At 43.5% G+C, this 16337-nt stretch overlaps 1 long non-coding RNA gene across 2 annotated transcripts in view; it reads right to left on the bottom strand.

The window, feature by feature from the left end:
* Positions 1 to 16337, bottom strand: part of LOC147040075 (uncharacterized) — a 33526-nt gene that overhangs the window by 10608 nt on the left and 6581 nt on the right. For both annotated transcript variants that reach the window (XR_015063116.1, XR_015063115.1), the window contains exon 3: positions 9901 to 10004. This is a non-coding gene — a long non-coding RNA (uncharacterized LOC147040075). The remainder of the gene's footprint in view (positions 1 to 9900; positions 10005 to 16337) is intronic.

Here is a 16337-nt window from a genome sequence, read left to right as displayed (position 1 = left end):
ATGACGGCTACCGTGGCGACAGTTTTAATTACACGCCATCAGTCCACACAGAGTCTAATAAACCGGACTGTCAATCTCAAACTCATTTGGAGGTGGGACGCCGCACCGCTGATTACATTAATCACTGACACTCAGTCGAAATGGGAACACAACACCATGATGGTTTGTCTGCCTCCGATGATGAAGTTAACTCCAAGTAAGTCTTATCAAGCTGAAGGGAAAGAAAAGTTGCTGACTGGCCACTAATCTAGAAAAGTTTTGTACAGAATCGGAATTTCATCTAGGAAGAAAATCTTAACGCATCAAAGTTGCTCATTTGAAATTGCTGCTAATCTGGATCAGATCCCGATTACATTTTTGGTGTCCATTGCTTTGTCATCCCTCACTTGGTTGCTCAACCGACTGTAATAGATACGTTAAACAAAAGACAGAAGCCTTTTCTAAGCTTTGTCACTCTTCCGAGACAACGTTTGGAAAGCCTGGTGAATGTTGATCACCCCTTTTTTTGTCTAATGTCTAACTCGTCAGCGTCAATCATTATTTTGGTCGCCGCCTTCATTTTCCCTCCATTATCTTCTTCTTCCACCCTGCAATCCATTATTCATTCCTTCGCACTCGCTTTTGGTGGTGACAGATTGACGAGCGTTTTCAATTAAGTGCCTCTATTTATTTATATTTTTTGGGCGCCAGGCGTCATATCACTAAAAGTTGTGTACTTTTTTCGGAAAAAGCCGGCCGCATCTGCGAACGGGCGAACAGGCTGTAGTTGTGGGAGTGCTCCTGCCCACACACCATGGCCAAGTCAAAAACTGGTCCCCGCTCTGGCCTGAGCGGGCCAGATGGCCTCATCCACACATCGTGTCCGGGCCTTCCCGGCATCCTCTTTGATTTACGGAGTGCATGTGAAGTACGGAGAACCGCCCCCCGTTGAAAAAAAAAAGCAACACTTCACGCTCAGATTGGATTTCTATTGACTCTGTGCAGTGAATGCCTTACGTCCCAAGGTGATGTTTTTTGCCAATCGCGTTTGGGGGCGTTATCAGTTGCGCACAGGCCTCGGCACAGTATGATGCTATCACAGGGCACGCTAACTGCTGTGTTAAGCTTTAATGAGGACTAGATTAGCATGCAAAGCACATAGCATACCCCAACGTTGAAGCGCGGACCCATAATAGGCCAGATAAGGGCTTTTTCTGCTGATCTCACACAAACACATACGTCCTCCGGGGTGCTGTTTAGACCGTGCTCCGTTGTTTACAATGCCATTCGTCACTTTGACACCTTTTGTTTGCGGTTTGGATGTCACCCCGGCACGATGGTTGGTCCACGCACGTGCGCTCCTTTAAGGGTATCCTTTGAGAGGGAGCCATGCGTGTTGACCTGTGAACCCCCCCAATCCTGCACCTAACCCACCAGATAGTGAGGCAGGTCCTTTATTTGGCTTCTAATGAAGTCTCAGAAGTCCCCTCGAATCCCATTTTACGTTTGCTCTGTCTGCTCTGAATAAAAATAGCAACCCATATGGTCTAATTTAGCTCTTCCAGGAAAGAATCAAATGTTTTATGGGTGAGTTTCATTTTTTGGGTAGACTACCGCCAAGAATGGAACACTATCGAGGCTCATTTTTTTGGACAAAATCTCACATTGTATTTATTAGCGGTTGTTTTTCAGATAGTAACATTAAAGACAAATGGACATTTTTCTCTTCAGTAGCATCACAAATGGCCTCGTCGCACATATTCTCACTGTCATTTTGACTTCAAAGCAAAACAAACAACATTCCCAGCACCATTTCCATATTTCCCCGGAGTCAGTCTGAATCGAAGCAATTCCGAACAAATTAGGCCCTCTAATCTAAATCCATCATCATTCCAGTGTTGCTTTCAGGCGTCAAAGGTTAGAACCTCGCCTTTGGTCTGCAAACAAGACAACACACACATGGTGCCGCCGACTCACTAACAGTCTTACCAGAGCAGTAGTTAGCATGATATCCACTTTACTGTGAGACAAAGTGACACACAGGGGACCCGGCGAGGCTGTGTAAAGAGGACGTGATCTACGAGATGATAGCGACTCTTGCGCCTTCTATCATCTCCTCTATAAAGTCCAGTCAGTCATGAAATAAGGATGTTACAACTTCTACTGCAAACACAAGCATCCAAATGCATGGCTAGCTTCCAGATACTTCACATTAACAAGGCAATGACTGCATTGTGATTGGTTGACATAGAAATAACATGCAGATCTGAATGCAGATCTGAATGCTAACTAATTAATTGCAGACAAGGTCAAACTGACTCGCTAATGGTGTCATCAAAGCTAGCTCTCGGAATGCAACACTAGATCCCAAACTTCCTTCAGAACCGAGAGGAGAGTCAGGAATGACAATGGCATTTGGTATTTACACCCCCCCGTGATTCATCTCCATTGTATCATGCTGAGATAAAGCAGAAGAAGTCCCAAGAAAAGGTCAGTATCTCTCGACGGCTGCGTGCGCAGCTACAACGCGATGGTTGGGGATTTATGAAGACGGTAAAGCTATGCATGCTTGTCGACGCCTCTGCTGGCACAATCGCACACACACACACAAAACACACACTCTAGCATTCTACCTCCCCTCGTTTACTGCAATGCGCCAGCAGTGGTTAGCGCTCGCAGACAAAAGACAACAAATAGTAAGAGGTAAAAAAAGGGAGCCGGCAAACACTCACTGTTGTTCCTCTCCATTGATTCTGCAGATACATTTTTTAATACACACTCATCAACAGAGCGGCCGGTCTGGCAAATGCATTTTTCAAACACTTGGCAGTCGATAGTCATTTAGCGTGTATCTGTGTCCCCCCCGAGTAAAGACTCTCGATCAATCCAGTTGATGAATTCAAATAAATCACACGCAGAAATGAAGCCGAGCACTTCTGCCGGCGCCTCCGGTGGGCCCACTGTATCGGAGGCCACGTTGCAAAAACAATATACGACTCTGTCCCCCTCTTTCAATAGGAGATTAATTAGAGCCGCGTGGGTGGCGGAGCAGCTAAAGCTAGCCGGCGTACCTTTAAAGCATCAACCAGTCGATAGTCTATTATAGACACACAGTCCTTTGCTGGGTTAACAGCGTGACAATGCAAGTGGAGGGTGATGGAGAGTTAATAGGCTGCTAGGGAGCAGGACAGAAACTTAGTCCAAAATGTCCCGTACATGTTTAAACGCGATCCTCCTCTTGGGGGGGGGGGATCTAACGGGATCTGCTCAAAATGCCCAAACAGTAGAGGCCAACTTTACTAAAATGCGCACATCTACCAATTAGTTGCCATTCTTATTGAAGGTCCCAACGGCTAAACCAGCGCCGTTAAATGTCCTCCATCGTGAGACAATTACAACCCACGGAGAGCTAATTAAAGACAAAGTCAAGCTTGATGCTACTGTATTTCTAATGATGCAGCAGAGCCTACCTCAAGGGGGCAGAACTCTTCCAGCCAAGGTAATTATGCCATTATTCTCTAATTCCAGACTGACCGAGGGGGCCTAAGCTCATCTTGACCTCCAGGACCCAAAGAGCGAAGAGAAGGGATCGCAAATAAGACCCATCATTCCCTCTTCTTGACCTTCTCACCTGCCTCCTGCCAGTAAACAGTTGAAGAGTGTGAATAATGAGATTTTGGCCGCGGGTCACCGTCCATTCTGGTAATCTTGCAAATAATTTGGCTGGCGGCAGATGAGAACAGAAGGTTTTCCTGATAGTGACCGTGCATATGAATGAAGTCGACATCGAGGAGGTATGACAGGAAGCACATAAGAAAGGTGGTTTCGAGGCTCATTTAGGACAAGAAATGAGAGTAGAGTACGACGCATTGTCCGAGGGTCTTGATCGAAGCGTAAATAGGACGTGGCGGGTGCTTCGACTGCTAAGATGCTTTCATCACGGCAAACCCCACGCCAAAGATATTCCATCAGGAATCCACTAGCCGAAGGAACTCGGCACTCCCGGTGAATGATGTCACTCAAGGACTATAATGGAGCTCTAATGAACTCCCAATGCCATGCAAGCACATTTACGCTACATTATTGCTTCTTCACCCTTAACCTCCCAGTTGAGACGAGCAGAGAGCACTTATGTCCGCAGAGATAGGGAGTCATTATAGATGCACTGGGAAGGAGTGAATCTGATTCGTCGATGGTCGGCCCACGGTTTTAGAGATTCAGAGAGGGCTTAGTAGCTTCTGTGCAGTTTCGAGGACCGACATTACTACGTCTGTCACGTTGTAGCCTAGCTAGTTTCAAGGAAATCAGGACGACAAGAGCCCGCGGCATTAGAGTGGGAAAGCAAATGTCAAAGATGAGAGAACCATGGCAGAAAACAAGCCCCTCCCCTATTCTTTTCGACCAACTTTGGAGATACCTCCAGAAATCAAATCACTCAGATCCTAATCTGCCCGCTTCTGTGCGGTGACAGATGGAAGGAGATGGGTGAGGAACAGAAGGTGGAGGAGTTCAACTAATTGCCTGATGATGGAATTTTAGCATCTCCTTCATTATAAAGTAGCTTCTAAGTGTTATTGATCTCACTCTCGGAGTTGTGCGGTACAAGAGAGCCCGACTGCTCTGAGGCCATGCATTATTCAGGCTTTCTGACAAACACGCCTCACCAGGGCCTGCCAATCCCTCTCGGTTGGCTCGGGAGTAGCTGTAACTCCCTCGCCGGCGTGAACCGACCTCAAGCTCCGCAAACGAACACATCACGTAGTCTCGACTTATCGGCGATGGGCTTCAGGTTGTCATTCTCTCAACTCCGCAAAAGGATGAATCCATAACCAACTGATGACTACTCCTGCCTGCTCCAACTCCCAACCGGTCAATTATAAATGTCAACCTTTCTACCCCCCCCCCCCCAAAAAAAACCCAACAACAACAATCTCAGAACAGAGAAATGGACATGTTTATTTTTTAACCAACCGTGTGTTCTTGTAGCGTTGCTGCAGTTAGAGAGCGCTATCAATAAGCCTGAACGTTAAATCTTCTTGATGTAATTAATAATCCATTCTCTTTTCCCTACTGCCATGAGCAACACCTGCGGGCATCGAATTTGGTCTAGATCCAATTTTAAGTCTGATAATCTTCTTGCTTGGAAACAACTTTTCAGAAGGGGCCATGCTTGGGTTGTTAGCGCCAACAACTATTCCCTTGCTATTGAGTATCGCATTATATTGTCAAGGACTTGTCGGCCATCACAAGAGAAAATTCAACATTGGGGAAAAAGATTGCAATCTTTTCAGTAGACTTTGAGTACACAGCAGTGCTTTCAAATATAGGCTGAAGGAGCTAACATACTGAAAAAAACATGCAGCATTTGAAAATCAACATCTGAAGGGTCTCAAGATGAAATTATAGCAAAAGTCAATAAAGAACATGTCAATACGAACTCGCGAGATAATACCGGACGGCAAAAGAAAAGAGTCCGGGATGGCTCGACAATATTCTCTGGAGGACACGCCGCCGAGAGATGTTCGGAAGAAAAGCACATCTCTTTTGCAAAACCATTCATCATTGTTTAGGGGCCTTCTGACAGAACAGGCTCGGTCTCATATAATGTATCTTTGTTTGCACCCACTGCAATTATCCACCAGATCAATGAGTGTTATCAATACCTTGCAGCAATTAACATTTAATATCCTTCCACAGCCACTTACTCCATTAATGGCTGATTGATTATGGGAAAGCCTGGGAGCCACACAGCTGGGAATGGCGTGGATCCATTCGGCCCCGTCAGTCAAATTGAGTCTCGGGTGCATCGCCGCAGAACCTCTGACTCCATCTTACGCCGCAACATATGAGGCAGACGGAACGACTATCAGGAAATCCAGGGATTTCTTTCATTTGCGGTCTCCCTCGCCCCCTCCCCTTTTCGGAGCACTTCTCGTGTTTTGCTTGCATTTTGGCCCTCATATCACGCGACACCCTCCCTTCCACCGCGGCACTTCATAATCTAATCAGCTGTGATGTATTTTCAGCGCAAGGAGGCACTGCTTTCCATTTCAATCAAATTCAGCCCTTTCAGAGAAGCCAGTAATGCAATCGTTCTGTACAAGATTCAGGCCCAATTTAAGTCCTATAGACAGCGGAGGGCTGATAAACACTCCACTCTGATGCACCTCGCTCTCTCTCTCTCTCTCCATCCCGAGGCCGTACTTTTTGTGTGTCGTACACAAGAACTAGCTGCGAGCTATCTCCTCGGAAATCCCGGAGGCAAAGTCGAAGGCTTTGGCCATAAATACAAAAAGAGATGTCTGACAGAAATAAACATGTCTTCACATGCCCCCAAATAAGTCAGTGAACTAAAGTTGATTGATATGCCAAAAATATTTGAGATCAATAAATCGAATATTTTTAGAATCGCTCATTCTATCGATTATTCCATCAATTAATTGAATAACCGGATACAATTTTAGTTTGCATGAAAGTGGATTACAACTAAATAACCATTAAACAATATCACGCAAGAAAGATTCATGTTCTCTTCAAGTTTATTTAGTTACTGGTGTGATTCTTGATATCTGACGTAAAAGCAGACATTTGCAAAAGCCATATTTTTGATTGAATACAAAAGATTTGTTTATATAAAACTGATTAAATAATCACCGTTGAGAGACTGACATGACAGGATTTAGACAATTCTAAACGATGACTCGATTCTTCAAATAATTGTCGATCAATTTGAAAATCGATTACTTGACGACTAATCGATTAATTTTGACAGATGCATTTTTTTCTGCCGACGTGGTCTTAATTGGTGGATCGGTGCTGAAGAAGTTTATAAACTTGACCAGTCAGGCTTAATCTGAGAGTATCTGCTGTGTGGACGGGTCCAGAGACGGCTTTTCCTTTACCAAGCAACGGGCGAGGGGCGCAGCGAGGTGTGCAAGCAGATTGGGAAGGTTTCGCTTAATAAACACTTTGTTTTCTGCTGACGATCAGAGGGCCAGAGCAAGGGATACACAGACTGATCGATAAACTGATTTGTTCCGGGCCTCTCCGTGGTTCATCAGACCCGGGAGCTTCTCCCCAGGCGGGGGAGGACTGAAAAGGGGGAAGAAGAGGATGGTGATTGCAAGCGAGGAAACAGACAAGCAAAATCAAAGGCGTTCAAGAGAAAAAAAACAGCAGGTGATAAGAATTTAGGATGCCGAGAGACAAGACGATGATGATGATGGGTGGAGGGGCAGTTGGAGAAAATGGCAAGATAAAAACAGAAGCAAAAATGAGAGGATTTATCGGGTCAAATATCAAGGCAACCGACAGCCAAGACGAAGGGGAAGTAACAGCAAAGCCTTTCAAACTCCACCGCCTCAACGGCTCAAAAAACAGCCCAAACAGTTTCCTCCTCTCTCTTCTTCTCAGAAGGAAAAAAAAAAAATCTTCACCTGACCTGCATCGTATGTTGTCTTAACCACAGGGGAGACAAAAAAAAAAAAAGAAGCTTCCATCTCCTCGTGATCTATCTCAGGGCAACTTGATTCACAAAGCACTGACTGAGAAAACCGGTGAGATAATAGCGCGGCAATTTGGGTGCCTTCTCCACAAAAGCAAAATAGGCTTCGGTGCATAATGGCAACAAGCAATTGTGCCTGCAAAGATTTCGACGGCCATTACGGCATTGTTCGCTTTTGTGAGATCTGATGTCAGTCAAAAAAAAAAAAAAACTGCAAATCACTCCCCGGGATGTACTATTGCATCCTATCTGACCAGCAATTACGCTTCAAATTAAAATGTCTCGTTTTCAAGGTTGGGAACTGACATGATATGGTTGTGATCTGATCTTTTATATTTTTATATATATATATATATATATATATATATATATATATATATATATATATATATATATATATATATATATATATATATTTATGGGGTGGTATATTCCATATAACAACAAAAGGTGATTAAAGGTGTCGTGGAAGACGTAAAATGTGGAGGCTGCTCGCCGCACCTTTCCTTCATTGAATTTTAAATGAGTCCGAAAGGGCACAATATAAGGGCGCTGTGATTCCAGTTGACCTATACGAATGAACTTTCACGAGATTCCATATGCTTGGGTACTTCATAAATACAACCAGGGGGGGGGACTGCAATTGAGTACATTAAGATGACTCAATAGCTAAAACATGTTCAACCTATCCTCTACTGCGACAGGCTCAACAAAGAAAAACGATTTATAAATGAAAAATACAGTCGGTATTTTACTGATAACAAGCAAGACCAAAATAAAGTGTAAAGGTATCGCTATTCCAGAAACTTGCTTAGGGCTTATATTTATCTGGATAGAAAAAAAAAGAAAACATGGACGCTGTGTATTAAGCAATCAAATTTGCCCCGTGGCAGGTTGGATTTTGATACAGTGGCGCTCTGTAATATCAGCAAGATTGCTGGAGCTGCAAGGTCAGAGATGAGCGGGTAGAAGTGGGCGGGGTTTATGTAACGAGCAGATCCATTGTCATCATTTTCAAATTTCAATTTATATGTCACCGAGCAGAATTTATGTTTTGTCATTTAATTGTACCTGAAACGATTGACACTGCCTTAAGACTGAAAAGTATAATCAAGACTGTTTACGGGAATTTTGGATTTTATACTCTCGCAGTCGACAATTTGTTTTTTAGTACGACGATCGAGAAAAGCAACTGGTTTCAATTACCGTTACGATACGGGACAGAGAAATACATTAGGCCGCTATAAAGAGAAAAAAAAAACTCGAGGAAGAAGCATTGTATCCGACACAATCTTCTGCAAAAAAAAAAAAAAAAAAAAAGGAACGGAGGTTTAATCTTGTCATAGACACAGCACAACAATCACGAGGGCTGATCTTCGATGCGGGAGATGGATTATAATCCAATAGAGACTCTGCATCTGGCTATCATCCCGTGGAATCATGTATGGCACGAGCAAAGACCACAAAATGAAAGAAACGTTATAGTATAACGCCGATGACTACGCTTACATATTTCCTTTCTCTCTCCATCGTGTTTCTTTCCTCTTTGATTTGAAGAACGCCAGAGAGACTGCGAAGAGGCACTCGAAAAAAAAAGATGTGAAAATGTTATTTGGCAGGATGCAAATGAGGGCGATTGTAGCTCTTTAAACTCAGGTGTGCAATAACACGGCATGCTGTCAAGGTGGATGCGGGTGTGAAAATGTTTTCTTCTCCGGCGCGGTTAGACAAACACAAGTGGGGGGAGAAAGAGGGGGTTGGAGGGGAGCTTATTTGTGCCAGCCTTGATGGAGGCGAGCGCAAGACTGGAGGCAAACGCAAGGGTGTATGCAGAGTACCTCTTTGCTGAATCAATAGGTTTGGTTACAAAGCAGTCGTTTTGATTGAGTTTCACTCTTCTGGAAGGTGTGTTGCATTATTTATGGAAGCCTGTAGAGGCCATTCGTTCCTTACACTTTCAATAGCTGGTGCACATTGTTGGATTCTTATCTTGTTTGAAGAAAAATGGATTCAATGAAGAAGGTGAATAATTTTAATAGAAGACACGGTGTGTAATATTAAATCTTAGTCAAGAATGTTCGAGTTTACCTATTAAAAATAGCTCGTAGAGATGTGTGGTTAGCTAATTAGCGCCATCTGCAGGACTGGGGTGGAACAGTGTCCACCTCAAATTTTGGGCAGATCTAGTATTAATTCTTTGTTACGAATGTTTGAGCCTACCTCGACATAAGCTAATAGAGATGTGTGGTTGGCTAATTAAGACTATTTGAGCCTACCTATAAAACTCCTTGACTTAAGCTAGTAGAGATGTGTAGTTAGCTAATTAGCGCCATCTGCAGGACTGGAGTGGAACAGTGTTGACCTCAAAGTTCAGGCAGGTCTAGTATTAAATATTTATCAAAAATGTTTGAGCTTACCTATAAAACTCCTCGATGTAAGCTTGTAGAAATGTGTGGTTAGCTAATCAGTGCCATCTGCAGGACCGGAGTGGAACAGTGTCCACCTCAAAGTTCAGGCATATCTAGAAAAAGAGTCCAAAATGAATTACAGTGCTCAACTTTCCTCCTAAACATGTATCTTCATTTAACAGCCAGCGCCCTCCGAGACAAGATACGAGCCTTTTCGCCATTTCGATATTTGAACGGCAAAGGGCGCTATGGAAAGTGTGGTCCTCCTGAGGAAGCGGATGCTGCGGGATTTTTTTTTCTTTTTTTTTTTGCTCCTGGAGAATTGAGCTCTTTGAAGATCAGGAAATCCCACGGTCACAGTCTGGCCAACTTTTGATCACTTCCAGGAAAAAGGGGGTGGCGGAAAGTTCTAAGCTTTCAAAATTCTGTCTGAACCGGCGTTTGAGTTTGTCTCTGGTGTGTCAGCAGTGTGCTGATTCAGCATTCACTTGGTCTCCATCCATGACAAAGTATTTGGAATCTAATGAGCAAGTGCTTTCTGAGACATATCTATTATCTCCACTGCTTAACTTAAGGGTCTATCGGGTCACCAAAAACGTACAGAACAAATGAAGGGAAACATCTTGTATTGTTATTTTAAAAAAATGGCAGAAAAAAAAGACAAACAACTGTTGGGATGCACACAAATCATAAACAGCACATTTGGATTCACCCTTCAATGCACACACCTCTGAGCAAACACAAGATGGAAGACGTGTTTTGTGAAATTGAGTTTTCGCTTTTGAGGGCCTGTCAAGTAAGTTATGGGTCAAGTCATGGAATTTGAAAATAAATAAATAAATAAATAATGCGCTCAGCGTTAGGCGTTAAGGCTTCATTACTCTGAAGATGCTGGCTGCACCCGAGTTGGGAAGAGGAGTTAATTCCTAGCGAGTGAGAAAAAAAAACACATTAGCTGAGACCTATCCATCTTCTCCACGCTGACGCCTCCATTTGAATTGATTTTTTTTTTTTTTTTTTAAAAGGATGAAGCGAGGCAATGGACCTGTGGTGGCTGTGTGTGCGAGATGACATGCACGGTAGGAAAAAAAAAACATTTGGATATTTTCCATTTAAAAAGGGCAGGCGAGGGGGGGGGGGGGGTGTCGCCTTTCCTCTGATGACAAATTAAGCAACAATTTCAGGGGATTTATTTTAGAGTACTGAAATCTATCTTTTTTTTGTAAGAAAGTTTGGATCTCTTCTTCAAAATTCATCTCCCACGAGCTGGCGCAAAGGTGGGAAATGAGGCAACAATCGCAAAACAAAAAACCTTTCGGGAATCGTGACTTTGCAACAACATTTGGGAAACGCTCCGACGCAGAGGGACTACAAACCCGGCACTTTTTTTTTTTTTTTGGATGTATTCAATCTAATTATAGCCTCGGCAAGGCTTGGACTGTGACCAACCCTCACCTCGTTCACAATCTAAGCCTTGTGTAACAAATGAAGAGTGCGGCGGCCATTAAAGCGCTCGGAGGGATTTTAATTTTCCATCGGTTAAAACATTTAGCGTGGTCCCACCTTTTTTTTCTCAGGTAATTTAATATGTAGTGTTTTCTCAAATGTCAACGTTGGTCCTTAGGGCCCCCCGCGTAATGAGAAACAATAGAGAAGGGGCCGGCTGGCTTTAATCAAATGAGTCCCGCGTGTTGCAAGCTCCCCGACGAGACCCGTTTGGTGCCAGCCGTGCCAATATTACGCCCCATTAAAAAAACAATGCCCATCGCACACACAAACACACGCACACACACACAGACACACACACACACCTGATTAGCGCCAATCAAGAGAGAGAAGTGCTGGGAGGTACCACAGGACTATTATTACCCCCCCAAAAAAAAACATTCATTAAGGGAGCCCGATCAAAAAAACAAAACAAAAAAAACCCCCAAGTGCTGCTTTTATGGACAAGCATCAAAAGTGATTGTGTCAAGTAAGTGCGTTTCATCCCTCGGGGGCAGCAAAGTTGTCAATTAAGTCCCTCCAAACTCCGAAAAGAACACTAAATGCTTACATTTTGCTGTAAGTCTACAAAAAGCCATTCAATTTGGTTTCTGCTGAGTCAGACCAGCCCCCCAAACAACTTCCATTACCATTGACTGCAAGAGATCCCACTCATGCCGTCACCCTTTGGATGTACGTAACCTTCAGAAGACTTAGCGAGGTATAATTTCCAATACATATTAATGAAGCGCCTTTGAATGGATGCCCTTAGAACTTTTAGGTGAGGCTGTAACCAATAGAATTCAGAAAAGTAACAAGCGTCATCTATCAAGCTAAATATGCGCAGGGACCCTCGAGTCCAAGTGTGTGACCGTGACTATGACGCCTGAATGGAAGAGTCATCAGCGCTCGATTGCCTCATTATAGTTTGTGTAAGCAACTCTAAATGGCCGATCAATGATGTAAAACGCATTGATGATGTTTGCAATCACTCTGGCGTGCGTGTAACTGCCGAATTTGCAAGGCTATATAAAACCTTGCTTGGCTGCGAAAATGGCCCGCCGTGGTTCATCGAGGGCAGAGCTTGCTACGACGGCGTATCGGGAAGCGAGGGAATTACAAGCCCTACAGCAATTCGTAAGTGATACAGATATTTGCGGTTTGACCGAGAAGCCGATTGCACTCTTTGAATTCCAAATTTAAACTCTTGGGAGTCAGAAAAGCAGCAGGAGCTGAGTGATGCTTGTCCGTGACATACACGAGCCGTTTATTATGGACATGAGAGAAGAACGTCAAAGGTCACCGGATGACAAAGTGTGCATCGTGCCAAAGATAGCCACTGCTGATTCAGCACATTACCAGAAAATGTCATCAATGTATTCACTGTCAGCCCAGTTAAAATGGATCTTTGACGTTTATGCTCGTCATTGGCAGTGAATGAGTTTAAAAAAGAAGAGTACAGAAAAAAAGATGGGAATTTGGAACAACCAAAAATGGGGGGGGGGGGGGGGCTAATTTCCATTTTCCAAGATACGGTCCCAATTCAACCAAGGCAGTCATGCTCTTTAAAATGGCAGCTACCGCTTACGGAAATCTTTTTCATTACAGCTCCAAATTCTCTGGAATGTCCAAAATTAAAAGCGTAATATAGCTATCACTATTGAATATTTCTAGTATCTAATATCTCTTTATTTTATCGATTATTCCATCAATTAATCGACTAAATTCTCATTTTGCATGAAAACCATTTTATCCTTGGAGTTTATTTATTTGGTATTGTTTAGTGATTAAAAACAACGAATCATTGAACGATTCTAAGTTAAACAATAGCTCTAAACGATGACCCCATTATAAAATACGATTAATCTAATTAATCTGATAATCAATTACTTGTCGATTCATTTTGACAACTCTAGTGGAGAAAGTCAATGAGAAGTGTCCTAAGACTTGACAGCGCAAACTCCAAAACAGAAAATTCTTCAGAGCACATTACAGTATAAGCTCAGTTTTGAAAACGTCAGAACGAGACGATTCTTGACAGAATGGCGAGAAGCCTTCGTGTATCTGTAACACCAAGTTCTAGCCGCTACTTGATTGGGTGACTTGGAAGGAAATGGAAAGCTGTCCCGCCAGGTGCTTATCTCCGTCCAGAGCTTACAGCGTCACTCCCCGTCCCTGCCACCACATGGCTTTACCTTGACTGACACCCCATGCACTGAACTTCCAATCAGGTTTGGAAGTGTAATGTTCAGAAAAGATATTTCCACATGAAGGCTCTCAAAACTTCTATGACCAATCGCGATTGTGTTTCTAGACCTTGATGACTCATAGCTAAAACTCGACAGATTTGTGCGGAATTACCACTTTATTAGCTGCAAACGGACAGGAACATAAGTGGTTCTTAGCCAAACAAACCAGAGTGACTTACTGATAGCAAACAAGAAAGTTCTAATCCTGGGAGGCCCCGAGAAAAAGAAAAGGTATACAAAGACAGTTCTGCAAGGCTGTGGACTGCGGAGCCCTGCCGAGGATTACAGATGGCCCTCAGAACTAAATCAAAACTATGCTGACTGCCAAGGAATTGGGGCTTGCCACTGCGTGGCTGGAGGCGCGGCTAGGAGGGGGGGGGGGGGGGTTGGGAGGTCTACGGCAATACAGTGAAAATGGCTTTCAAATGAGTTTTTAAAATATCTAAAAATAAATTGCGTTTGAAAAAGCCCAACAGACAGGCCCATATGCCAGCTGGATGGGGGCCAAGTGAGAAGTTGCCCTCTCCCTCCATTTCTCATCATCTCCTCCTCCGTTGTAGCTTGGCATCATTTATTTCCCCGTGTCTCATTCCCCCGTCGTGCTCTCACACCAACATACACACACGTATGTATATACACGCTGGTTATAAACAAAGGCCTCTGATTTGGCCACTAATTAGCAAGTCATGGATTAGGAAATGAATAAAGCAACTCCTTCTGAATGCACATAAGGATGTGTTATGAACGATACGCTGTTGTCATAACGACCACACTACATATTACACTGATTATCAAGAGTACACAAACAAATATTTTTGAGTCAATATTTCAAAATAGGAGGATACATCCATTATATGATATGGATGTTTTGCAAACAGCAAAATATATAAATTTGCCGACAGGGTGGACAGTTTTGGCTATTATTAGCATTTTATGAGCACATGGAGCAGCTAAATAAGAGCTTCATTGCCTTATAATTGCTTATTACGTAACTCATTGATCTTCTTTGGAAGGACTGAGCTCATGAAAAAAAAGTAAGCACTTGATCTGTACTCATATCGTTCAGTTATAAAATGGCGCTAGGTCCGTTAGCCATGTTAGCCCGCTAGTATTGGCAAAAGCCGTTACCGGCATGTTGGCAGCTATTTGCATATTGTAAAATAACCTAACGGCTTATGGTATTAATTGGTAACTAATTTACAACAAGCCATTGTTTCAATCTCCATTGAAGAGAGAAAAAAGTCTGGTTGTGATGTTACTGGACAGGTACGTCGTGACTTTTCACATCAGTATCACTTCTTCTGCCACTGTGACTTGAGTGGACTTGAAAATGAGTATGGAATATCTTTTTGGGGGGTCTGTCTTGGATGATGATGATGATGACGGTGATGATGATGATGGCGTTGGAGAATCCGAGCAGTTTATGAGGCACTTTATGCGCTGTCTTAATGTGCTCCACTTCAATGCAGCTCCCCGAGAAAATAGCCTATTAAAGTTGATCACAAAAGCATGTCTGCCATCAAAATGCTTGCTTTTTCTTTTCAGTGGAATTTGCCTGAGAGGGATGTTCCCCTTCTCATTTAAATTGACTACAATGATTCACCCAATCCGTATGCAAATAGACATAAATAGAGATGAAATTCGCCCGATTTTTTTAAACACGTGTTTTGCTTTGTCTAGCAGCGGGTGACCAATCTCGCAATCACAAAAGGAGTGGGATTTAGGACACAAGACCTTGCTCTCCATCCTTTTGACAGCCCAGATGTCCAGATACTAAACAGCTTCAGTGCATTTAATCCTGAGCCTCCTTCTGGAGATTAATTTAAAACTCGCAGATGCCTTGGCACGGGCAGAAAGCAAATTCGCAACGACAACGCTCAACGTCGTACTCTTCAAATGCGGACTGTGGAAGGAAAGCGCACGATTGCTCCAAATCCCCGCGGCACCATTTGGCACTACTAATAACGCGTTTAGAGTAAGAAGATAAGATGCAACGAGACAGATGTGTCCACAACGGGGCTCGCTAACCTCCCGGCTAAATTAGCCAGTTTTCTTTATTCAAGAGTTGTTGTTGGCGTGTCGCTGGGCCCGCTACAAAGGCATCGCTGGAACATTGCAAAGATGAGAGAGTGACATGCTGTTCACCACCGGTCCTTTATTAAACCCAACAGCTGGGGGAAGAGGGCTCGGCGCCGGGACAGCCATCCCCCCCCCCCTTTGCCGACAAAGACAAATGGGAAAAGGTCACGCATTTGGCACGTGATCACACACGCCTCGCTGAGACGACATGAAAGCAGACAAACACGCTTATCAATTCGCCGGCGACACATGTTGGCGTATGCAAGGTGTGGAGTGGCGGTGACAAAAGGTACAAAATGGAGAATCCAATTCCGACATAATTCAGAGTGGCAGAATCCATTAGGACGTGGTTTTGAAGTCTTAATACTCTATTCATTGATCTATGATGGGATCTGCTTTGATTTGACCCAGAAGTGATTAAGCAACGAACGTCCGCTAGCTAAATGGTATCAGACATGCTAATCAAAATTAGCACCGATGTTTGTTTTATACTTATCTTGTATGATAATTATTAACAAAGACAGGGGAAACAACACCAAGGTTATGTGAGGCTCTCTATGGATGGATTGCTAAGTGATAGCGATGTTTGTGATTAGCTTACCTCTTGGTGATCCATCACTTTTATTTTGGGTG

This window comes from Syngnathus leptorhynchus, chromosome 21, assembly GCF_054491065.1.
Source record: "Syngnathus leptorhynchus isolate UIUO chromosome 21, UIUO_Slep, whole genome shotgun sequence".
Classification (NCBI taxonomy): domain Eukaryota; kingdom Metazoa; phylum Chordata; class Actinopteri; order Syngnathiformes; family Syngnathidae; genus Syngnathus; species Syngnathus leptorhynchus.
The sequence above is the reverse complement of the archived record's forward strand: the minus strand, read 5'-3'. Positions and strand labels throughout refer to the sequence as shown.